The following is a 25,555-nucleotide window of genomic DNA, read 5'->3' as shown; positions in this document are numbered from 1 at the left end:
ACTTTTGACTTAAGGCAAAATGTTCAATTAGTGTGACAAACAACAACATTGCCTCTGCAATATCGTCTTAATATCCTATATACACTTCATTGCCAGTCTACGCTAGCCGTTTCGTCTCGTGCTTCATACTTCCTTTGCCTTGGAGAAATCATCCCATGTTTACATAAAAATAAATGAATATAATATATATTTGAATATGTTTATAGTGCAAAATGCATTAATAAAAATTATCTATGTTCAAGATTTTGTTCACATAGGCGTCTCTGCGATATTCAGTATATTTTTGCTAAAATTCGTGCATAGTGTATGCATCTTAGTAATCTGTTTTATTGAAGAGCTGGAAACAGTCCGACGAATGTCCTGTTTAGAAATTCAATTGTGGACGCGGTGTTAAAACGTCGGTGTTGATAAAAACAAAATTTATTTAGATTTTGGAGGAATTACAAAAACAACAATGCTATGTTTATTTTCAAGATAGTGTTTATTTTATAAGTGTCAAATACCCGAAAATTGATTGTTTATCTCTCAGAATTTACAACTATTAAACAAAAGCATTGCTAAAAAATACTGCTACATTTAAGACGTTCTAAATTGTGTGTGTTGAAGATCTAAGCTTCAATGAGTGGTCGTTGTCGTGTTTTAATGGTTTACGTATCATACCGAACTGCTTTCAAATAGTTGTACACTCAAAACAAAGCAATAAAAGTGTAAGTTTAAGACTCAGCCAAAAACATCGAAAACAAACCACTGACCATTTAATTGATAATTATGATGGAAATCACGTTCCAATGTGATGCTGGGACACCTTTTTCAACCTTAAATACAATTTGTTTCGTAAAATATAAAAAAAAACGTAATGTTTACAAAAAACATATCTTCCAATGGAGAATACAAAATATTAACGGGTCAGTCGTAAAAAATAGTAAATTTGTTTACGGAGAACTATCAAAATATAACGACCGTTATCGGATTACAGTGTCGTCACACCGTAAACAGAGTGAGGAACCACGTGACTTCAAAGGGGTTCTCACATGGGTCACCACGGGTCACAACTGATGTAAACAAATATAAACTTAACGCCACCTACTTGTTTGTTTACATTGTTTTCAGAACCGTATTGTTTAGAATGTAGTAAAAGGTTTATCACTCACAGATTATGTTTGTTATAAATGTGTTTATATAGATTTTGAACAAGAGTGTCACTTTAAGATTGTTTTAGTGGTTTATGATCCACTATGATTGATTAACGTCCATGTATACGGTACCAATCGACCAAGAAAGATAATATTAATACAAAGCTAGTTGTTGTAAGTTCGAATATTAATGTAGAACTATGTATTTCTTTCCTAATTTTCTTCTCTATATATTACATATTGGAACCAAATGGGATCTCGCAACCTTTACAAATGTCTCAAGTAGGCTTCAAAAAGGTCAAACTTTCGTTGATTTTTATTGATTAACGAACTGAAAAGAAGCGCCGAATTACAGTTGTTTGTCACAATTGGAAATGATATTCTTTTATATAGTTTTATATTGACACAAAACCAAACATTGAGGGTGAAATTGGTATAGTTGCATTAAAGTCCGTTTCTCACGGGAGAGGTGGTAGATTCGATCACAACCAGGGCCCGTACTCGCTTTAGTATTGAGTTTCAGACTCAGAATCAGAAAACCGTAAGCTTAAATGTTTCAAAATATATAAAATATAATTACTTTTCACAAAAAATGCATGTTTGATTGTAGAACAGGTCAATTGTTACAGATACGGTATTGTTTACCTTCTTTTCTCTTATGATAGCATTTCTACATCAGCATTGACATTTTGCATTTAGTGACATTTGCTTTTGGCATTAGGAGTAAGGGCCCAGAGGTACCTTTTAATGGACAACAACCTATTAAGGCAGATAGTTGTCTAGCGACAATTGAGTCCGACTCTCACCAATTGAGTTGTGGATTAGATCCCGACTTGATGTACTTTCTCATTGGCTCTTAAAATAGACGACAGTTAAGATTTCTACCCAGGTAACGGACTAAACCGTGGTTCCATAAGATGTCGACCTTTGTCATATTCGAGCTTAAAGAAACTATCTTCCTCCTAATATATATATATTTCTCAATTAAAGCAATTGTTTTAATATACCAAAAAGGATGAATAAATATCGAACAATGGTTCTTATGAAGGACACCGAGTGTAATTTGAACAAAAGGTGCGGAAAACACGGTAACGTTTTTTGTTATACATCTATATGTTTGGATTTTGAATAAGAATGTTATTTTAAGTAAACTAGTATGAACCAACAACCAATACCTCTCCCTGGATTTATGAACAGCCCTGATGAAAATGACAAGCTATCTCCAGGGTACACATAAACTTCTGGATGATTGATGTCTACTGCCTATCCTGTCTTCAACACTGGGCAGTAATTTGACATTTAACGAGCTCGTTTCACAGTTATGATTGAAGAAAGATGCTATTATCGCCCATTATTACCCTTGGAGACAACTGTCGACATCCCGAGTCATACACGTATACTTTCATGTTTCTTATGGGATTCATGGGAAAGTGCCGATTAAAGAACTATTGATAATGTAAATTATTAAGATAAAGATGCTCGCAACCTTGGTTTTCAATTTTATCTAGGAGTTAAACTGAGTGCATACAACTGGACGTCATACAACCAATAAGCATGTTTCAAATGAATTTATCTCAATGAATCAATATGCTAACTATTTCTTGTTTCAAACCTTCATTGGTTTAGTGAACAAGAGTCATTTGGTTGCCCGGTTAGCGCAGTGGTTAGCGCACTTGCTTCTTACAAAGGCGACCCAGGTTCGATTCCCGGCCTGGGCGCATGTGAGTTTGGTTAGTGGTCACTAAGCCGGACAAGTGGGTTTTCTCCGGGTACTCCGGTTTTCCCCACAACACAAGACCACACTCTCGCGCAACATCGTGCTAACGAGAGTGATACCTATAAGTTGAAATAGCTTGTTTCTCAATCGTTGTAAAATGAAATAGGTTTAAACTAAACTATTAGTCATTCACCTTTATAACTGTTTGCCTAATGGGCAAAACAAATAATTAAAAAAATGCAAATAGCAAGGCCAACCTCTTCCGAGGTTTAATATTTTATAAAATTCTTCTTTTATTGACCGATTTTACGTTTTTTTTTTCAGATTTGAGCTTAAATCAGTTCAAGGAATATGTATATTTTTAAAATTGGCCGTTTATGAAATATTGTAACAGGGTTTTTTTCTTAACTTTTCTTTGCAAATCTCAAAAATACAGCTTTAATAGTGGATCTTTTTTTAAATATGTTATATACAAGTGAATATAAAATGATAAAACTAATAAAACGCTTTAATTTGATGATTCGTGTTATTATATTTTTAAAAATCGGTGACTTTAAAGACAACATTTTAGCATATATCAACATTTGTTGAAGGGTTTCAGCTTTCAGAATCTTACTTTAAAAACTCCTAATGATTTTCCACACTTGTTTTGTAAACTAAATGCATTTAACATCCCAATTAACGAGTCCCTGTAAAAGTACAAAACATGTTCTTCGAGAAACAAAGAAATGTCAAGCCCAGTAAATTCCTTGAGTTCAAGTATTATATATCAATATTAATCACATATGGATAACGTATTAATGAAGTATGTATTACATATAAACGACGTTTAGAAGACATATTCCAAAGTTAACAACGATTTCGTAAATCACAGTGTTAACTTTGAATTAGTTTTGAAAATTCGGCCCTTTATGTACTAGACAATATTATTTCTTTTCAACGCAGACGTTATTAAAAGTGATACTCTAATTCAAAATCAATACATACACATGTATAACATACATACTTTTTGAGTGATAAACCTTTAGCTACTTACAAAATGAAGCATTTAAAGAAAATATCAATTCACTGATAACAAGATTGTAACAGGTGTATTAAAAAGCTGAAAACGCAAAAATATAAAATGATTGGTGAGTGCTAAAATATTTGCTGTGATCGACTATAGTCTCATAAGATAGAAACACCGTGTTTTTTGCACCTTTCTTTCGAATTAAACTCGACAGCCATCATAAGAACTATTTATTTTCGGTATTTAATCGTCCTGTTTGGTGTATTAAAACATTTGTATTAATTGTGATAGCTCTTATTTGGGAATAAGAGTGCATCTTTAACATAGTTTAGAGCAATCGACCCTTAATGTACTAAACTATTTCATAACTATTCAATCCAGACCATATCAAAATATATTGCGGGGAAGTACATTGTCCAACATTTTGTGGCCTAACCTAGTTGTATATCAATACATCTTTAATTTCCATAATAATGTCTTTTATTCGGGTTGACATTTGAATAAGAGCTTCAGTGTAGAACAGAGACTGTAATGTGGGAAATCAGATATTTAACTTGAATGCTACGACCTTCACATTTGTGGTGAAATAAAGCAGGCAATATAAGATCCAGTTTATAAGTGGTATTCATATGGCTATTATTACAATTTATAATCAAGATATACCATCAAGTATATATTGAAATTTCGTCAAGATTATTTAAAAAAAGTAAGTTTGTGGTTTTATATATAAATTATTCATCGAGATTACAAGTCATTGCAATAAAGTATTACCAAGGTTTGAAACGGCATTTTAATAAGTGGTAAAGAATAGTAAACCTCGTTGTCCATTATATTTGATATATGGACGGTATGTACTTAAAAACTGAATATTTCAACCTATTAGTATCTTGAACAATTTAAACAAATAGCTATGTGATATTGTTTGAAACAATTGTAATAAATGTCATTTATATTACAAAGCATTCAATTTAATCCTGTAAAACTATTTCTAGATTGAATATATAAACCTAAAGACAATTGTCGACAAATCAGGTTAAACAAGGTATGTCGACTTCACAATCACGAAGTCAACAAAGCATGCTCAACAAGTTTTGTCGATGAAAATAACATGCCATATACACTTTAGATATTAATAAATGGACAAAGCTTTGGAGACATTTTTACATGATTACATCATCAGTATTCACGACATCACCTACTGCATGATCACATCATCAGTATTTACGACATCCCATACTTCATGATCACATCATCAGTATTCACGACATCCCCTACTTCATGATAACATCATCAGTATTCACGACATCCTCTGCATCATGATCACAGCATCAGTATTCACGAAATCCTCTGCATCATGATCACATCATCAGTATTCACGACATCATCTACATCATGATCACATCATCAGTATTCACGACATTCTCTACTGCATGATCACATCATCAGTATTTACGACATCCCATAATGCATAATCACTTCATCAGTTTTCACGAAATCCCCTACTTCATGATCACATCATCAGTATTCACGACATCCCCTACTTCATGATCACATCATCAGTATTCACGACATCCCCTACTGCATGATCATATCATCAGTATTCACGACATCTTCTACTTCATGATCACATCATCAGTATTCACGGCATTCTCTACTACATGATCACATCATCAGTATTCACGACATTCTCTACATCATGATCACATCATCAGTACTTACGACATCCCCTACTGCATGATCATATCATCAGTATTCACGACATCCCCTACTGCATGATCACATCATCAGTATTAACTACATCCGCTACTGCACGATGACATCGTCAGTATTTACGACAGTCTCTACTTCATTATAACATCATCAGAATTCTCGACATTCCCTACTGCATGATCACATCATCAGTATTCACGACATTCCCTACTGCATGATCACATCATCAGTATTCACGACATCCCCTACTGCATGATCATATCATCAGTATTTACGACATTCTCTACTGCATGATCATATCATCAGTATTTACGACATTCTCTACTGCATGATCACATCATCAGTATTCACGACATCCCCTACTGCATGCTAGCATCATCAGTACTCACGACATCCCCTACTTCATGATCACATCATTAGTACTCACGACATCCCCTACTTCATGATCACATCATCAGTACTAACGACATCCCCTACTTCATGATCACATCATCAGTATTCACGACATTATCTACTGCATGATCACATCATCAGTATTCACGACTTTCTCTACTGCATGATCAAATCATCAGTATTTACGACATCTCCTACTTCATGATCACATCATCAGTACTCACGACATCTCCTTCTACACGATCACATCATCATCAGTACTCACAACATCTCCTTCTACACGATCACATCATCAGTACTCACGACATCTCCTTCTGCACGATCACATCATCAGTACTCACGACATCCCCTTCTTCAGGATTACATCATCAATATTTACGACATCCTCTTCTTTACGACCATATCATTAGTACTTATTTTCAAGTTTAACATTGTACATCTGATGAATTAAATATAATGTTAAACATTGTGCATTGGATTCCTTAATGCATTTTTTAAATCTGCATTTGATACCTTAAGGATCAAGCTGAACTTTGTTCGTCGGATATATTAAAGTTTATGTCAACCCCAGTTGTATATAAAAACATTATCTTATATTTCAACCATATGAGTACCACTTTTAAACTAGATCGTCTGCTTTATTTCACCACAAAGAGTTTTCCCTCGAAACAACCGAGTATGCATATGGGCGATTTACAGTGTCAGAACTATTTGCATTCAACTAAGCTGCAAGTAGATCGCGTAATAATTCAATTTCAAAATACCCCTGACTAAGTGCTGCTTCGTAATTTTCCAAGCAAAATAATGACTCGCCTGTCGCATTTTATTGCACTACTAATGTGATGGTCGTGACATTCAAGTTAAATATATAGTTTCCCCAATTAGCGTCTCTGTACTTGTTTGTGGCTTTAATTCAGATGTCGACCTGAAAAATAGACATTCCGCAAAATAAAGATATACCATCAAGTGTATATTGCAATATTTTCAAGACAATTTAAACGCTTGTGTTATTTCTTAAATATTTTTCAAAATTAAAAGTACTTGAAATAATATATTTCTATGTCGCGTTCCTCTCTGTTAAATATAGATTTTAGATTAGTGGTTATGAAATAATAAACCTCGTTCTCAATTTTACTTGATATATAATAATAATACACTGAATATTATAATGTTACTTATTTGTAACCTTTTTGTAACGTGAACGATTTAATCGTAGAGCTAGGTGATATTTTATAAAGCTAAAATTTATAGATGCCGTTTATATGATAAAGTATGCCATTTAATAATGCAAAACTAGGTCACTTATATGCTGGATACTAGTTCATTAACTGACACATCAATTTCAAGAAGTAATGTCAGGTTCAGAAACATGAAGTCATCAGAGCGTGCTCAACTAGTTCAGTCGGAAGAAAAAATACTTGCCATTTACACTTCAGGCATTCCTTAGGAAACATGTTAAATTAAAACTGACAAATCGACATGAACCACGCTTAAAATACTACATGGTCATGATATGTAATAGTAAGGTGATATGAAGTAAAATCGTAATGACTAAGAATGGGCGGATTAAGCGTAGCTAACGAGCCCTTCTTAATCATTAAACTTAGAATTTATGTCATCTTACTGCCTTAGATTACTACCTCATTGGCTGATACTTTGTACACACAGAATCTGACAAAGTAGGTGTGTATCGGATAAGAAGGTGAACCTTTAAACATCCACGAAAGTTGAAAATCTTAATAATTAAGACTATAACTTTGTAATTGCCTATCGGCAAATTCACTGGCTAAAATGAAGTTTGTATTCGAATAGTATTAAGGGCATTCGCTTCATACCTCACTTACAAATGGAGCAACTCGGCCATTTTACAAACAAATAACGTCAGATATAGTTTGGCGGTTTACAATGTCAAAACTTTTCTCATTTAACTACACTGCAAGTAGATACCTTAGTAATTCAATACCAGAATTCGCGTGACTATGGGCTGTTTAGAGATTTTTCAAGCTATATTATGAGTCACCTGTTGGACACTTAACATAAAGTACAGGCAGATTTGAACTATGAATCTCTCATATTTTTGTAATTCTAAGAATTACTTTTACCAATACACCGAGGTTCTTCGTATGGCGAAGACTGCCGAGTTGTTCCGATTGCATTTACTTACATACAGTCATAACTTTTATACATAATGGATTTGTTCCCGTTTTAACTCTTTTTGTTATTTCTCATTGCGTCTTTTTTAATCAGAGATAACACATATTAGTTTTAAAGGAGGAAGCATTACAAATCAAATGTCAACATAAAACCTTTCTTTATTAACTACTCGTCGTGGAATTAAACTATTAGGTTGCATCTGTTTAAATGTTAGTGCAGGAAATAAAATTGTAAATATCACAATTTTATTGCCTCAAATTATGAATACCATGAAATGTCATTTATATATGACATTGAGTGTTTTGCAAAATGTGGAATTATATAACTACGAAAAGATAATATGAAATGTAATACCAAAACATTTTCATAACAGTTTCGTAATTGAAATAATATGAAACCTTATATATTATACCGGAATGCGTATATTAATTGCACACTGTGAATACCGCGATTAATTTGGTCTATCAAATTAGTGATTTAAATTTGTACGCACATATAACGCCAAATATATCACATAAATGATTGGTACTTCATCAAATTTGATAAAACGATAGTGTTTATATTGCAACAGGGAAACGCGATCAAACGAAATAGGCTTGCACATATTAAACAATAAGAATAAATAACTGCTGTATCATCACGGCTTGTTATTGGAATTTCATGTTGTCGGCGATTGAACACTGCCGATGATATTAATCGCTGTGAAATCAGAATGTTCCATACGCGACAAACATCATAAAGCAACACATAACTGATTCACTGTTTGCTATGAATTTAACAATAACGTTTCAGTTTGAAAAGTTTCGCCTTATTTTTGTCTTGGCAATTGTGTTCGTTGCAACGTTAACGCTTAAATTCAAGTTTTGATCGAGTAATAATCTAAATAAAATAACAACAAATTCCTTGAAACGCTTAACTTGAGAAAATTAGTGTTAAATTATTACGAATTACATTTCACGACATAATTTAATAGATAACATAATAGATACTATAATTCAATAAAACCATGATTAATTTTCTGAGTGAATAAAGATTCAACTAAGAACACTGTCAAAGAACGAAATATGATTAATATTTTTTAGCATTATATTAACTGTGCACTGTTATACCAAGAATTTATTCGTTCGTGGAGTTTCGAATATAGTTAGAGCTAACAAATCAGTGATTCAATATTGTACTTTTATATTGCAATGATATATTACGTAAACGTTTATATAGGTTCAACTCAGAACAAATCAACACAATACGATAAAAATAGTTTAAGCAATGCTATTATGATTTTGTTTTCATTTATATTTTCAGATCAGTCCTGTGCTGTATTGGACATAATTCTGGGTTAAGCCAAAGGTAAGTGCTAAATTGCCTAAAGTGTCTAAATGCTTTGTCTGTTTTGCATGAGGGAGATGAAGGAATTTAACTAAACATCAAATTATTACCACATTGCTTTCCGCCATTTTGTTGGTTATGCAACATGTTTTGAGGAACTCAACAAACCTGTATAACGTCTTTATTGAAAAAGAATATGTATGTGATACTACAGAAACAAATCCATTAGTCGAAATATTAAACATAAACCTCGTTCAATGTCACTGGGTCAACGCCAATGACACAGAAAACTTATATAGTATACATATTTAGACTGCGTTTAGGTACCGTTGCATTAGGTTCGTCCCAAGACACATTTGATGTATCGAGGTTGTCAGATTTTTTGCCTTATAACGGTTAATGCCTTTTTCATAAATTGGAATAGCAGTATTAATGCAATCAGTTGTCTGGCACAAATTGTGCTGGACCAAATTTAGAGACTTAGTGAATAATCACATTTGGTCCCATCAGACGAGTTTAAACAGTGCAATGTCCAGACATAATATTTAGCCTAATACAATAGAAATGTCAAGGACAAGCTTATTGTCCAAATTCTATAATGATCTTGTTATATGAAACACCTATGGAGAAATGGACCGTTTTACAAAACGTTCATATGACAAAAACATTCATTCAATATTGGCATCGATCTAAGTTGGCATCGAAAGGTGTTACACACATATCGGGTAAACATTGATATCATTATGAAAGTCATAAAGGTTGAAAGCTACTTTAATTATTTTGAACAGTAAATGCTAAAAATGCACTGGAATTACCTACAGGCAATTGCACAAAAAGGGTTAACTCATAGCGTTGGAGACAGAAACGCAACCTTTGTGATTATAAGCTAAAACAGCTATAAATAATTAAAACTTATTATTTTTGGGACATATATGAACTAATTGGGACAGTGGGAACTTAAACGCATACAAAATATTTGCTTATTTATTTTTTTAGTGAACATTGGCAATATAATCCTAGGCGGACTATACATTTTCAATACTTATGTGAAAAACTGCAGAAACAAGCTCAGTAGCCAAAAGTTTAAACATAAACCCCGTTTAATGGCACAGTGTAAACGCCAATGACATAGAACACAAGTACAAAAGCAATCATAAAAAAAGAAACATTGAACAACAGTACGAAACTCCACAAACAACACAGTGCATATATACTTTATGAAAAATAGGTATGTTTATCAAGCCTTGGAACGGTCAGTAAAATGTAAATTTAAACATTATTAATAGATTGCAGTTAAGGACAAGGGGAATGAAAGCAATTTTTAAATAATAATATTATTAACTCAAATTTTAATTCATAAAGAACATATATAAGATGGATTGCACCCTTGATTGATAAATCAAATCGTCTTAATAATAAAAGTGTCAATCAACTGAATAAAACGTAAGTTCAGACATATCATGACATGAAACTGTTTAGCTTGACATCATAAAAGCAATTACAAAATAAAACTCAAATTACTTTTAGAAACATGGAATCAAGTGAATTTCCCGGAAGGCTAAATGTTAAAATATAGACATCAGTAATGTCTATTGTAGGGTTTAAAGTGTTCGTCTTGGTTTATGTATAAACACATTATAACAAGATACAATGTAGTATTTGGGAAGGATAATTGAATTACCGCATTAAGTATAACAATTAAATATTTTACAACGACTGTGAAGAAAGTTATGGTAACTTATGCTTAGTCACCCTCGTTAGTACGCTGTTGCGCGAGAGTGGGGTCTTGTGTTTTTTGGGAAAACGGAGTTCACGCAGGAAACAGACTTGTACGGCTTGGTCACCACTTATCAAACTTACATGCCCCTTGGCTTGGAATCGAACCCGTGTCGCTTTGGTGAAACGCGAAAACACATACCACAGCGCTAAACGGACAGCCTGCGTGACCGAATGACTGCATTTGAATAATACAAACATGTGAGCGGGGTCTGTGACAATTGTATATTTCATAAGAAATGTGATTTGAATTAGGCTGCAAATTACCTCTCATATCATCAGTTTACCTGTGCTTGTCCGGGATAAAATGATTCGTATGAAGTGAACAAAAAATAATATATGCAACATCCTATACCGCTTTTTTCGAGCAGCAATTCTTATTTGTCTACCTAAGAGGCTAAGATCGAATTGTCCCAGTCAGTAAAGAAATTAAGCCAAAATAATCAGACTCCCATGGATTTCCTTTTATTCTGTACCGGCCAGCAATAATCAGAAACAGGGTAATTCCCCAGTGCCTTATTATTATATCGCCATGTGCTTGCCAATGATTTATTGCCCTAGCCATATAATAGTGAAGGAGATATTTCTTGAGTCGTATTTATATTGTGTAATTTTGCGCAGTTCGGAACTGTTGCAGACTTAAGACATTTTTGGATTCTTCATTTTTCATAACCAAAACGTTTTGTTCCAAATTTCCTATTATTTATAATTTAGCTAACTTCGAAGAAAGAAATTTGGAGGAAAGATGATTTTGTTCATTTTTTTTTGGATTGGTCAATTGTACTTGGAGTTATTGCCCTTGATTTTTTGAAAAACTCTCATTTACAGCCATTTCTCAGTAACTAGTTGGTAGAAATTCTTGAAACTTGAAATAAACATGAACCAACATACTGCGATGATGCCTGTTTATTTAAAGTTTGGATTGTGTAATTTCTATATGAGTAATTTGCCCTTTTCTATGCAACTAGTTGGTAGAATTTCATGACACTTGGAATAAATAAGAACCAACATACTGTGATGATGCCTGTCTATTTTTCTTTTGGATTGGTCAATTTTCCTTAGAGTTATTGCCCTTGATTTATTAAAAAATCATTGTTTGCAGCCGTTTCTCAGTAAAACCAATGTGCTTATCTTATTATTTCTGAGATTTTTTTAACCTTCAAGCACAAACAAGCCATCAAGCACAAACAAGCCATCGTTGGCGGGGGATATCTTTTCACTGAAAATGCTTGTTTTCATTGTCTTATTGACACCCTAAAGCTAGATTTATAATGGGATGGTCGATATTTCCACTGTAAAACAGCTTTTGTGATATGTGTTTTACTCCAATACATACACTCCAAAAATGGTTTGCCGTATGCACCAAATCCAGGTTGAAATTTTCTCAGCCGACTTCTATATAAAATTACCACGCAAACTGGTTTAAACCCTGTCCCACTTTACTGACCGTTCCAAGGAGGTACCTAAGAATCCTTGATAAACACGCCTAGTTTTATATAGTATATATGCACTGTGTTGTTTGTTGAGTTTTGTGCTGTTGTTCCGTGTTTCTTGTTTTGGATGTTTTGTTGTTGTATTCAGTGTCTTTGGCGTTTACTCTGTGCCATTAAACGAGGTTTATGTTTAGGCTTTTGGCTACTGAGCTTGTTTCTGAAGTTTTTCATATAAATATATAAAATAAATGATTTCATTTAAAATTTGTAAATTCGAGGAGTTCTAGTCTATTCTATTGGTTTTCGCAATGTGGAACAAAACCATTGAGGTTGACCTTATCATTTTCCATTGTGCAATAGCAGGAAACATTTATGTTCCCTTTAAGACATGCTTGAATCATTGGAATCCAATATTGTTGAATAAACGAAAACATTCATTCATAAAACCATTGTTCCAAAGAAACTTGACATTAGTCTTCGATTGTTCTTGTCTTTCTTTACAATCTGCAGAACTAGGTCGAACAAATCATTTATTAAACCAATTGCCATAAAATGAATGGCATAACAAATTCTACAGAGTGTAATGGTGGCCATGTCACATAAAATGCAATAATTGAGGTCTAAATCCATAAGCGTGACAATTCGTTTCCTCAGAACCTGTTTTAAGATCGTTAATATTTCTTGTTTTTTTTTTGCGAATCGATGAAGTCGTAAATTTAAAACTTTAAACATATTGAATATACCGTCTCTTTCGTTTGATTAGATATTGGCGCTGCCATGTCAATTTACACAATAAAAACTACTGGGAGTAAAACAAAGACCCTGCTGTAAATACTCCAATACTACGATTGCATTGGATAAAAGTTCCGATTCGTTCTGGTGACCATTTAAAGATGCATTCTTACTCCCAAATAAAACGGATAAACAAAACAATGTCGGAAAAAATGGTTCTTTTGAAGGAGATCGAGTTTAATTTAAAAGCAATGAGCATAACACACGGTACTTTTAACTTATGAGACTATAGTAGACCCTGGTAAATATTTTAACATTCATCAATCTATTAAATATTCTGCGCTTTCTGCTATTAAATCCACGGATACAGTCTTGTTATCTGTAGTTAATATTTTCCATAAATGCATTTTAGTAAGAATTTTAAGGTTTATCAGTAAAAGAATATCGTTGTTATACATGTGTATGTAATGATTTCGAATAAGTGTGTCACTTTAAGCAATGAAAAGTAGATCAAGCAGATGCAGTCTATTCAGCATGGTTATAAAACAACAAACCTTTTACCTTAAAAACATACAAAGATCAGTGTGTGTGTATACCACGTAATAAATTTCGTCATATATGCTACGTCGGAATGCAATAATTTGCTTAAAATGAAGACATAAATCAAAGATAACTTTTCAATTACAACACCATTTTAAATGAAACAAAGGGCAGTCTATGCAGCTTAAAGAGCCCCGCATTTGTTTTATTTCCGCAATTTGATGAGGTCCTTAGTTTCATCAAACACTTCGACAAACCTGTTTCCAAAATAATGTTTTGACAGTGCTCTGTCAGACGGCCGTATTGTGAAAAGGTTTGTCGAAGTGTTTTAAGAAACTAAACTCACAGTCAAATTCTGGCAAAAGACAGAAGGTTGGGCTCCGTAAGCGGCATAGACTGCGCTATGTTTCATTTAAAATGGTGAAGAAAAAGCGAAGTGATCTTTTTTCAAAGTATTTTTTTCAAATCAAAATATTGCCTTCCGACGAGCATTTATGACGCAATTTATCACATGGTATACACACACTGAAGATGGAAAGTGGACAATTGTTTGCGATAGTATAACATACTCTGAATCAATGGCATGTTTAAATAAAATAAAAATAAATAAAAAAAAACGCCTGTTACTCTGATTAGTCTAAGAATTTTAGTTTAAACCTACTTTTATTTATGTTACAACGACTGTGAAATAAATTATTACAACATTATATTATTCACTCTCGTTGGCACGATGTTACGCGAGAGAAGGGTATTGTGTTGTGGGGGAAACCGGAGTACCCGGAGGATTAAACCCACTTGTCCGGCTTGGTGACCACTAACCAAACTCACATGCCCCCAGGCCGGGAATCGAACTCGGGTCGCCTCGGTGAGAAGCGAGTGCGCTGACCACTGCGCCATCCGGACAACCAATCTAAGAATTTTCTTTGTGGTGTTATTTGCCCATAACAAACAGTTACACAATACATATTTGTCCAGAAAGAGCTTGATTGGAAATGAATGCAGGACAATACAAATAGCCCAGCACCATACATATTTTATGACTGTCGAAGACATTAAGGTAATGTAGTCATTCTGTGACTTATTATTCCCCTATCGTATTACGGGTCATGATTTATTGTTCTTCGGAAGACGCCGCTGTGAACAAGGGATTTCAGTTTTCTATAGGAACTCTCGCTACCATCGACTTTAGGCAAATAGACCATTTGGACGCCTAGATAAAATTAGATATTATTGTTATTTGGAGAATCAGACAGCTGGACTAATGCTCAAAGCTATCTCAAACTCCAAGAATATGTTTTTTTCGATGGCAACGGAGTCAAACAATCATGCGTTTGAGAATACTTTATTCGCAAGTAGAGATAACCCATTTACTAAATAGAATCAATGCCATTTTTTGCCGACATGATTCGCATTAATTTAAATGGACACATTAATGTGAATATGTTTTTTTTTTTGCCGCAAATATTGAGATGCCTTATCAATTTTTATTGAATGAAGTGATACAATACTTGTTGGGAAAAATAGTTTCTTCTACGCTACTAGATGTTCTACACTGCTGTTATTTATCACGGTGACGTAAATTTCCTGATTTGCGAAATCGATATCACGCGAAATGTTTACTTCCCGGAACCCCTTAGTTATAGAAGCAATCAATCTTCGGGAACTAATTGACTCATTTCTTTCTTTATTTTTTTATTTGTCTTTTTACTTTTGTTAGTGCGAGTATAACTTTGATAGAGTCTCAGAAAATGTCAAAAAATCCCATGAGGTCCACACGATGCTTCATTGAACAGAAATGTATTTGAATGTCCAACAGTATCACGACCACGACTATTTATTTAACGTGAATGTCACATCATACATATAAGACACATGCTATGTCAATTTGTAGATATGAATAATGCATCATACCTCAACTCAACTCAACTCAACTTAACACATTATTTATGTATTTGGATACTTAAAATACAAATTGTTGATTTAAGCAGTTCTATAAACTTATGCATGCTGGGTCCAACATAAAGATATTTCATAAGGTATTTCCTTTTAATATCATTAAAACAAGGAACTTATATTATACAATCAGCCTTATGCTATTAAACAAGGTAAATATAAATGTTTGCATCTGAAGTTTTTATTGTATTATTGTAATATGAACCGGACGCTAAACATATACTCAATTAAGCACGGCTTAAAGGGGCTGTCTCACGTATGCTAAAATAGCGAAAAAAAGAAAATTGTCGAAAACTGACATAAACTTGGCACCGATGTGTACAATGCATTGAAACTTACTAACTGAAGTACCACATAGTTTACAATGTATTTAAGCTTAGCAGTTATTTCGTATTTTTTCATTAAAAAATATTACTGGGTATGTCTACGAGGTAAGGTAGAATTCATTCATTATGCGTGATTGGCTAGTCGGTGTTATCACATTATATTACCGAGGTAGGTGTATAGTTTAATTATATCACCCGATTAGAATAAGCCTTTGTAGCTTAGTGAGTAAGACGCTGGACTTCAATTTTGGCGACGCGGGTTCGAACCCGGTCTCCGATACAATTGTTTTTTTACATTTTGGTACTTTTTTACAATTATGATATCAAAGCATAACACATTCTATTAGATAATTATCATGAAATTCGTTACAGAAAAAAAACTTTTTTTGTGCCAATCTGTGACACAGTCCCTTTAAGACATTAAAGTATTTATTTATTTCTTTATCTTCACGCTCTTTTGATAAAGTATTCGTATGCATTAGGCTTAAAAAGCCTTAACGGGTTTCCTAAGAAATCTGAATGACCATTGTATGTTTTTTAGAAGGCGATTTTATTTTTACGCTGAAGCCATGGTTTCGCATCTGTTGTTGATTTTTATGTTCTCTTATATGGCTTACAATAAGTCGTAGACGTCTAAGAATGATGGTTTCATTTTTCTGTAAGCCATTAACGACAAAGACAATGCCACCATTTCTTGTCAATCATAAGTCCATTATCAGAACACACATAATCATGAATGTGAAATAAATAATGGACATTCCAAGTATCTGAGCACATAGCGAGCATAGACTAAAGATATTTGTTGATTTTAGTGTGAGATCGTTTCTAATTTCACCAGTTTCAAAAAAAAAACATATTTTCACAAGCAGCGGACTTTGCTTATGCTATTTGTTAAATTTTATTAGTATTTTAATCTATATTTCTAAATAACCCTTTTTTTTAAATATTGTTCTCTATGCCGCTACCCGTTGGACGCCCCTCACGTAGAACTATAACTTATGACATAGCTGTCAATTTTCTATTTCCGATTCTTGGACAAAAAATATCCATTTAAAAAAAATAAAAACAGTAATTCACTCGTTTTATAAAGCAAGCATTTTATTAACAGTTTTCTATGCATTTTTATACATGCATCTATGTTTTAAATAATAACAGTTTATGCACGAAAACAGGGCATGGATACATGACCAAAATACTAAGCCGTAATTTATTGGTCGAACATTGTAAAGGTCGAACGTGTTAGCAAAAGTTTTGCGATAAATCATTGGATAAAAACAAGTTTCTATCAGTCTGATTCGCTTAACGACAGGTCGTTTTCAAAGTAAAGCTAGGTTGTTGACAAATTGTATAACGTAGGCGTGGGCTGGGTAAAAATATCAGTTATTCTGTTATTTGTCTGTGAATTTTCCGGAAAGATCGTTTCAGGTATAACAACGAAAAACAGTTCAAAAATATATTTGAACCATAACATAACAGCGTATTAATGTTTAAGCAGTTGTGTTCGTATGTAATTTGTTTTGTATGAAATATAATGTTCGAACAAACAGCTTCAAAGATGACGAAAACGTTTTAAAAGAAGATTACCCTTTTCTTATAAACGGTTTATTTCTAAATATTTCTTTATTTAAACTTATGGAACATTTTTTTTAATTTCATTTTATTTGACAACAATTTCTGGTTCAAAAGTAACGTGTTTAGTTTATGATTAAGGGGAAATAACTACAATAATTTGAAAGGTATTTCTTAAAGATGATATTTTTACTCCTTTGTTTGCAGTGAAAATATCAATTTGATATTTTTCAATGTTGTTATTTCACTGATAAAACTATAATATTATATATAATATTTATCGAAAATCATGAAATGAAATATTATCTCTGTAATTTGAAAATATCTAAATAATAGAGATTTAAAATTTGCAAATTTGAGTAATCCGAATTTTAATAGAAAGGTTTCGAATCATTATTCATTAGATGCTCATATATTCAAAGAAGTGCAGCTGAAATAGTTTTCTACAATCTTGTGATAGAATACTGTAAATCTGACATATGTCAATGAACATTCCAGAGTAGTAATTATTTGAAAGTCAACAACGTTGTAAATTGCTGTGGGTCGAATTATGTATGCTATTACAGTAAAGAAATAAAAAAAAAAATAGTCCAAATTCCTATCGACGCTCCATGACGATGCAACTTCCCTTGAGTGACACATTATTCAAATTTAACAATTCTTACCAGATAGTTACACCTACGACGTATTTAATATGATTTATCTGCAGAAGAAATCAGAAACCCAGACTTACTTAATGTGAATCTCAAATGTATTTGACATCATAACGAATTCCAGAAAAAAGGTTAGATTATGTAATGTTTTAAAGGAAGATGATTGCTTTGTGTTCCCCGTAGAGGAAATAACACCTCTACTTTTCTCTGTTTTTATTTTACATTTCTATAAGATCATTATACTAATGGAATTCAGCACTTGTCTGTCTAGAGTATTATGGTACTATTTGAAAATTGTTTTATAATCTAGTAAGGGAAAAAAGGAACGTTGCAAGTTAGGTTTTTTCGTAGAAATAAATACGAAATCTTTATTTAACTGTTTTTTATATAGAGGAAAATAACGAATGTTTATATTTATATTCAATAACGAATTATTACACTAAATTAAACGAGCTTAGACAAGCTGTCACTGCCTCTTAGCGAGCGAAACATATTTTTGTTTATGCGTTACTCGTTCGTCTCTATAGGAAATGCAATATTTCAGGACACCAGCTTTTTAGTAGCAAAACGTTATAATTATTAGAAGCCATGAAGGTGAACAAATGTAAATATACATTCTTAAGAACGTATAAATTCATCGTGTGTATACCTCGTGATAAATTGCGTCATAAATGCTACGTCGGAAGGCAATATTTTGATTTGAAAAAAAGACTTTAAACAAAGATTACTTCACTATTTCTTCACCATTTTAAAATGGTGTTGTAAAAGAAAAGTTATCTTTGAATTAAATCTTCATTTGAGGCAATTTGTTGCCTTCCGATGTAGCACATATGACATAATTTATCACGTGGTACACACACGATGAATTTGCAGGCATCATCTGTTTTGTTTTTCTTAGTTGATCGATTAATTGGCTAAATTTGTGGTTTGAGCGAAATGCAGCTGTTCAAAAATCCGACAACGTGATTTGGAGTTGTATATATTGTGTCTTGTTAAAAATCAAAATACCATATTGAACACCTGCATTTGTATGTATTCACGTCACCTTTTATTTGTTGAAATCAATTTCCATTTTTTGAACAATCAAAATGTTGAATTAGACACCAGCATTTTTTATGTTTAACGTTAATCTAGATATGTGAAGAACAATCTGCCATTTGTAAACAATCAAAATACCATATTGAACACCGGCATTTGTATGTATTCACGTCACCGTTGATATGTGGAGAACAATCTACCATTGACAGGTTTTCTCACCATCATCATGTTATTCATGTTTATCCGTCTATCAAACATATGGCTGATAATATGCACTATAGCGAACTGTTTCTGTTTCTACGTGAAGCCGCGTTTGTTGCAAAGACGAAAATACATGTCAGTCTAAGGTCATGTTGGTATCAGTAAATTAATACTAATAAGAAAAGGCGCAATCCCTCATCGGGTGTTATTATTATTTCCCCGTATGCTGGGCCATGATTTATTATCTTCTCTATAGACTGTTTTAGGAATATTTTCTGCGCTACTTACTCGTGTCATTAAGGAGCTCCATGTCGTTTGATGAGAAAAAGTTTAATTGACAATTTGGAGGCTTGGATGTGTTGGAATGATCATCGATGTTCCCGACAAATATGTTTATGTCTTCGATGGGGTAAAATATTCTAAGATCACTTATTCGATAACTATAGTGCACACATATTATTTAATTGTAGAAGTCAGGCTTTTAAATACATGTATTTAAGTTAATTGCATAAACCTCAAATAAGCATAGCATAAGCCTTTATAAAGCTTAGCATAAACCTCCATTATGCTTTACAAAAACCTCCATTAAGCTTAGAATAAACGCCCAGTAAGCAATTTTTCATAAAGCTCCATTAAGCTTAGTAACAAAATACTACAATGACCTTGCATAGTGGCAAAAGAATCAAACGCCAAACTAAAAATGGATAAACAAACAAGACCCACACAAGTGAATATTGGCATTGATTTAAGTTGGCATCAAGTGGTATTGCATTTTCATCGGGTAAGGGCATTACAACATAACGTAAGTCTACAACCAAAGTATATTGTTAATGCACTAATAACCTTGCACTGGTCAGACATGCAGGTTGTTCATTGAATATTTATGATAGTCTGAGGGGTGAAGACTGAACTATTTGTGTTGATTTATTTTAAGTCTGACGCTTTATTCTCGTGATATTGAAACCCTTGCCTAATCCGATATACAGTCAAACCCCGTTGGCTTGAACTCGCTTGGCTCGAAAACCTAGTTAGCTCAAACCAGATTTCAAGAACAAAGGACTGTCGTTAAAAATAAATACAAATACTCTAAGGAACTTTCAAGATTTATAGTATTAGCCCTAATTTCTAGCTAAGTGTATGTGTACTTATCACAAAATAAATGTTAGGTTTTTTAATGACAATTAGTGCATTATCCTGAGAAAGTTGATTAATGAACATAAGCGCTGTTAAGGTATTTACATTTACTTACTAGTAAATAAAATGCCGATTGTATTTTGTCGCGGTAGTACGAGCTCCCCCTGATTTTAAAGGCAATCCTAGTTAATGGACAATAAATGATTTACCATAAGTTATTAACATGCATGGTAAATAGTAAACATGTGAACGAAAATTGTAACAATACAAACCGTACACCGCGTATTATTTGCGAAGGCAAACATATTTATTACATTTCACTTCTGATATTCCCTAAATAATATATATTTAAGTTCAGCGGGCATCAATTTTCACTGTAAACGCGCACTGTTACGCGATGCGGGTTTTATCTTCTAACGTTTCGTCGGTGCCGCTTTGTTTCTACTTTGGTATCAGACGACAATGACGAGGTTCGCAAGAGTTAATGAACCAATAAAACCTCGGCCAATGGTCCCGATGTCCTGTTCCCCTCAAGGGTGGCAATATTTATATAATGCCTACATAAGATCGGATCGTCCAATTTCGTAAAGAAATTAAGTCAAACAATCAGAAGCTCCTTGGGAAATCATTCAATTCCGTATAAGCTAGCACTAATAAGAAACGGGGCAATTCTTCATTGCCTTATTGTTATTTTTCGGTTAGCGTGTCCATGATTTGTTACCCACACAACTGTTATATAGTGATGGCTGAGGTCGGATATAGTGTTACTTAGCGCAATCCTGTATAAAAGATATTCTTGAAGGAATTTTATGGAATTTCTATTTAAAGCTTATCATTGATTCTGATATTTCATAAAGCAAATATCTTAGTTTTTTTTTTTTTTTTAAAGTTATGCAATTATAATACATCTACATAATCACACTATTATTAGACTGTTGGACATTCCCTGTTGTTACCATGTACATGCATGTATGCAGTGGACATGATATTTGCCAAAATGTCTTCCCATACATCTCTAACATTCGGATGTATTGAGACGGTTTACTTACTCAAAGAGTGGTATGTTAAAGTCCGCTGGAAGAAGATCGCGTAGTAATTTTATTTAGCAATTAAACTTTATGCTTAATTATGTTTGCAATAATACACTTCACTGGTCATTAATTTAAACTAAATAAATACAACTCTAAAACACTACATTTAATTAATGATATAATTCAAAACTTTACGAACTACTTCAACTGATGTACCGGCATACATCCGAGGTTGTTTTTGATAGAAAATGGCCGAGGAGTTCCGAATGACATATCTCAATGACAAATCTCAATGGAACGATGCTGCGACACCTTCACGCACATCGAGCAGAGATTTGCAATATTTGCTTTGTTATTTAACATAATAATGCACATACACGTGTGTACTGAGATCAAAATAAACAACTATAGGTTAAACATTTCAAAAGCAATGCATTGTATATACTATCTTATGTCCCGTAAGTGTGATGTTGAACACATTCTATTTTACAGCTATGAACGCAAGTTACCCAGGAACAGCTTGTTGGATAAATTGCAAGAAAAAACAACTTTAAAATAAGTTCTTAAGTTTGAATTCAGCACCAAACGCATCAGCCAAAACCATACATATTGTATGTATATTGAGGGCAATAAGAAGCCAATCACCATATATATTTTAGGTCCGTCGACGACGATAAGAGAACGTAGTCATTTTATGCCTTTTTATTCCCGTTTCGTATTCAAAGTCATGATTCATTGTCTTCCGGGAGACAGAACGAGGGATTTCATTATTTTATAGGAGCTCTCGCCACCATACGCTTAGGGATAAAAGAGCATTTAGATGCCAAGATCAAATCAGAGATTGTTGTAATTTAGGGCATCAGACAGCTGGACCAATGCTCAGATCTCTTAATCCATAAATATGTTTCTCGCAGAAAACGAAGACGAATTGTATATGGAACGCTTTGAAAACAAAGTTTGTAAGTAGGAATAACCTCATTACAAAATACGAGCAAACATTTTCTGCATTATTATGTATTAAATCTTCCATGTAATGTTTTTGTGGCCATAGGATGTATACCATGCCAAAGGATAGGTAAAAATGAAATCTGTCTAGATGAATTGTCGTGATCGAAGGTTGTATCGAGTCTATTTATGGCCTGCTTACTAATGAATGGACACATTCATACAACAGTAATGACCACATTAAATGGGATGTCCCCTTACTAGCTGTATGGAAAATGAAGATGCAACATTTGTAATTGGAATATTTGCTTTACGTTTGTATACACTACCTTTGTTCTTTTTACTCCAATAAGTAGTTTATATGATTCAAATTCGTTTGATAAATGGCAGAGTAATGCAGCGTGTTCATGTTCTATCTATATACAAAAACACCATTTCACGCCCGATTTCAGATACTAATGCAATAAAATAAAAACACACAAACAATATATGTATCGTTCATATATATTGTTTATGTTAATATTTAAACTAACAGGCGCATACGTGTACATGATACCAACAATTAAAGCAGTAGGTAATCAACTTTTATTTGTATAAACAATGGCTCGATGGACTGACAAGCTAACTTGTTCATGAAATACCTTAAAGCTGCACTCTCACAGATTGAACATATTGACAACTTTTTTAATCTTTTGTCTTGGATCGAGCCATTTATTTTGCGCAAAACCAATGGAGACCAGTTGAATAAGACGGCTGACAAAAATATAGATCGCAGATTTTTATAGTTCAAAAATTGACATTTCATGCACTTTTCTTAAACCGTTAGTAACGGTTTAAGCCATTAAATATTAATTTTCGAACGGAAATATGAAAATCTACGATCTGTTTTTTGGTCAATCTTATATTATTTATTGGTTTGCAGATATTTTCGCAATTTTTTTTTAAAAAATGCTCTTTCCACGACGAAAATAAAAAAAAATCTGTGAGAGTGCAGCTTTAAATGGACACACTAAAGAACGATGCAAATATGTTTTTTAATCGGTTGACTTTTATGATCACAACCAAAAAGGGCATATGATTTGTGTACAGTTAAAAATATATGACTTTATAAATGGGAGTTATATTTTAAGCTACGTAGCCACAAATTCCAAAGTTTAAAAAGCGCCAAAATATCGCTTATATTTTTATCAGTAAACATGCTGAACCCTTGAACGGCAAACTAGTATTCCTTGATCTTCATTTGAAATGAGTCGTCATTTTTTTGAGAGAATAACTAAGTGTATTATATATTTTTGCTAGCAAGGAAATTACATCCCAGACTAATGACCGTTTTACCTGATTGCAAAAGAATAAAACGTTGCATTTCTGAATGTTTGTAGAAAGAATATTTCCTTGTATTCCCCTTTGACGAATTATTATGAATTTCTAAGAAAATACCTTTTCATGGTTCAAGTTTCACAGTTCAATAAGAGGAATACACTTCAAGACGAGAGTAGTTAACCTTGACATTCGGAGAACAATCTGCCATAAACAAGTTAACACCACATCGCCACAAGTTCTTATTTTGTATCAGTAGGTAAATCGTGTTTTGATGACCTCGTAACAATTTTGTATTATTTTATCTAGCGAATATTAATATTAACTTCCATTTATAGTCGGCAAATGAATAAATATAATACTTAATATGACATATGACCATTTCTGCTTCGTATTAACTGGAATAATTTATAGTTTCATGTTAGTGTTCAACTTCTTTTCCTAGATAATTACAACTGATGAGAATTCCTGTCATATGAAATAATGGAGTTGTCTGTTACGACAAAATTAATTAATCCTCACCATTTAATGCTTTAAAGGAAGTATATTTCCTTTTTGTATTACTTCAGTAACATGCGCGTTTATATGCTTTTATATGCGTTTACGTGTTTGGTATAACCTTTAAGTCTGTTCTGGTTTGATAAAACAAATGAACTCAAATGATTATTGTTATCCGCGTGACTCCTCCGAACTCGTGAAGGTTTAATTTTAAATAAACCTAGCGTCTTAAAATATAGTTGGCAAGAACGTCCGTGAAAAATGCTAGAAGCAAATATTTAATCGTCAAATTGTTTATAAGACTTTTATTAAATATTTCAAAATAATTTATTAACAAGTGTTTTGACAAACAAGTCAAGTTGACAGGCGCGCGCAATTAATCGAGGTTTACTGAGATTTATTTTACTCTCTTATTCTCTAAAACCAATATTAATAAAAAAAAATCTGTGCAATCCCTCATCGTGTTATAATTCTTTCGCCGTATGCCGGACCATGGTTTATTACCAAGGCTATATAATGGTTTAGGGGTAATGTCTGCAGTGCTTTATTGTGTTATTTAGCAGCGTCCTAAATGTTGAATGGGAAAAGCTTTATTGGCAATTTAAACACTTGGATATAAAGGAATAATCTTCGCAGATCCCCTTTAAAAATAATGTCTCCATTGCTCTTAAGAAATCTGTAGGAGGTTTTTGCAAAATAGTTCAATTATCGAAGCCATGCTTTTAGGAAAGGCCATGACGATAATTGCGTAAACATCAATTGGGTGATCATTCTTACCTAATTAGAACGTACATGGACATGTAAACAAATTACACACTCAAATGAATGTTGGGTCAGATTATAAAATAAAGTTTACATGGTCGCTAACGCAATCTGATTTTAACATAAATTGTGTTCCGCTCAAAATACATGTGTACATCTTCTCCGACTTATCGATATGCTAATCAGTAAGCTCCTTCAACAATGT

General features: G+C 33.1%; 1 protein-coding gene across 2 annotated transcripts in view; it reads left to right on the top strand.

The window, feature by feature from the left end:
* LOC128245680 (G-protein coupled receptor dmsr-1-like) overlaps nt 1-25,555 on the top strand; it is a 102,677-nt gene that overhangs the window by 29,015 nt on the left and 48,107 nt on the right. For both annotated transcript variants that reach the window (XM_052963903.1, XM_052963902.1), the window contains exon 2: nt 9,419-9,463. The gene's annotated coding sequence lies outside the window, so the exon portion shown is untranslated. The remainder of the gene's footprint in view (nt 1-9,418; nt 9,464-25,555) is intronic.

This window comes from Mya arenaria, chromosome 9, assembly GCF_026914265.1.
Source record: "Mya arenaria isolate MELC-2E11 chromosome 9, ASM2691426v1".
Taxonomy (NCBI): domain Eukaryota; kingdom Metazoa; phylum Mollusca; class Bivalvia; order Myida; family Myidae; genus Mya; species Mya arenaria.
This window is presented reverse-complemented; position numbering and strand designations above follow the sequence as displayed.